We start from the raw sequence: 2,359 nt of genomic DNA, 5'->3' as shown, positions 1-2,359 counted from the left end.
CAGAGCTCCCGTCTCCTTACAGCATTTGCCCAAGCATCTGCCAAGGTCCCTGAGTAGGGTAGGAGGGACCTTCCCGAGCAAAGCTGCTCCCCTGCTCAAGGAGCAGGAAACCACTGCTCTCACGCAGCCTCTCGGCAGCTCAGGGAGCTCCACGAGCATCACACCGGACAGGGCATTCACGTTGCCCACCTCTCTGCCCAGTAAAGCGGGACACAGCCACCCTTTTCCACCAAATATAGCTGCTGTCAGGCAGGGAGATGGTCTCTGCACACGTGCTGGCCAGATGCCAACTCAAGAGGACTCAAGGGCAGAGTTGCATTTTGCAGACTTACAAGGTACCACGCGTGGAGCAGGAACGTAGCAGGCCAGCGGATGAGCGACACCAGTTCCTCCCCGCTCATCCAGCTGAGACCAGTAATGATAAAAGGCCCAACTCCCATTGCCGCTTGTCCGGCCCACTGTTTAAACACTTCCAGGACAAAAGCTGAACAGGCCCAAATTTGCGTGTGATGCATCAGGAAACATGTCCTGTGAACAGAGGGGAGTGGGGAGGGGGAAGATGACAGTTTTCTGGCATCCCATTTAATTTATTCCAACTTTATGCAGCTCAGCTTTTCCAAAAGAGAAAAAGAAAAACACAAAAGAAAATTTCCTGATTCCTAAACAAAACAAAAAGTACAAACTGCAGATGAGAGCCAGCGTGTGCAAGGTTTACATGAAAAAGCAGAACACCCTCGGATGTTAACAGAAAACAGGTAGCATTTTTACAGTTACTTGGCTTTGCATGCAGGTGTGTTTCCTTCTCTCTCGTGCGCCCTTGCTCCCCCCATACACATCCACGTGCACGCTACCCCAACCCCCGACTTTCCAACGGGGGTCCTTCCCCTGTCTCCTCCACTGCCACATCAAACTCCCTGCAAAGTCATGAGGGGCTTAATTTGCAAAGACCACCTGTGCCCTTTGCACTCGGGATCTGAAATGTGGAGCCAAAAAGGGGGAAAAAGCAACAAACCCCAGTGCTCCCCTTCCTCCAGAGCCAGCTGGGCTTTTTGCTTTTCCTTATCCAGATCAAAGTCCCCAGACGAGGGGGTGTCAGCAGTGGGGACCCCGATGCGGTGTTTCTCCAGCACCATTTGGTGTTTCTGGCGTGTGCCGGCAGTTACCAGGGGCTGGTCCCATCCCAGCTTTGCTGCCTGGCTTGTGCGGTGCAGGCACAGGGTGCTCCCAGCCAGACCCCACGCTTGCCAGGGAACCTCTGTCCTCCACCCTATTCAACCTAACCCCACAGAGGACCTGGGATCTGGAGGCTGTTTGCTACTCGGAAGCATTTGCCAGAAATTGGGAGGTGCTTTATCTCCCCCCCTTGATTTCATTTAAGGAAAGCCCGAGACTTTTACTGTAAGGAGAGGATTTTTACAATTGCTCTGCAAATGGTATCCATATTAAAAAGAAAAAAAAAAAAAGAAAAAGGAAGAAAATAATAAAATCTCCTTGCTTAGGCGACGGGGAAGTTATTTATTCTCAGCATTGGTATGTTCTATACAGAAAGAAATCAACAGGTGAAATAACAGCAGAGGCACATCTCTCCTCAGAGCGGCATATCCAGCGCAAAACCTCTCAGAGCGCCTGGAATCACTTGGATTTAATCTATACAAATGTGTGTGTGGGCAGAGGGGGATGTGTGTGTCAGGGCCTTTACAAAGCAAGATATATATTGTAATTTACTCACAAAAAAAAAAGAAAAAGTGTGTGCTGAATAGCAGATGCTCACTCCAGTCCCAAGTAAAAATAGAGGGACAAGGGCAGCTGCTTGGGAGTGCAGGTTTTGGGTTTTTTCCTATCTAGAAACAAAGAATGAATGAATGAGAGAGAGAGACACAGAGAGAGAGAGAGAGAGAGAGAGACTCCCTGGCTTGTTATCCTAAATCTACACAGGCATCCTTCCACCCAGCCCCAGCAAGTTCACTTCAGCTCCCTCAGCATAAGCCGTTCCTAAGAAATACTGGGCAATAGCCCTTTAAACCCCCTGGAAAACCCAGCGTTTAGCTTCGCTGTCACTCAAAGGCCCCATCCTCCCGGACCAGCGACTGGAGCCGGGTCCCTGCAGGTCTGGCTGTGCCCCAGCACCAGGAAGGGAAGCACCCAGGGGTGTTTTGGGGCGGGCTGTCTCACCCTTAGCCCTTTCCCTCACTGATGCCTCCTTGGGGGATGCATCCCAACTGTGCCGGCATGTTCCAGCTGGGAAGCCGGGGGCTTTCCTTCTTCCCTCCCTCCAACACCACATCCCATGCCAGGACTGAGGGCTGGGCTGGGGCACAGGGACCGGCAGGACACAAGAGGCAGGCGACACAGTATTTAC

This window comes from Fulmarus glacialis, unplaced genomic scaffold, assembly GCF_000690835.1.
Source record: "Fulmarus glacialis isolate BGI_N327 unplaced genomic scaffold, ASM69083v1 scaffold34187, whole genome shotgun sequence".
Classification (NCBI taxonomy): domain Eukaryota; kingdom Metazoa; phylum Chordata; class Aves; order Procellariiformes; family Procellariidae; genus Fulmarus; species Fulmarus glacialis.
The sequence above is the reverse complement of the archived record's forward strand: the minus strand, read 5'-3'. Positions refer to the sequence as shown.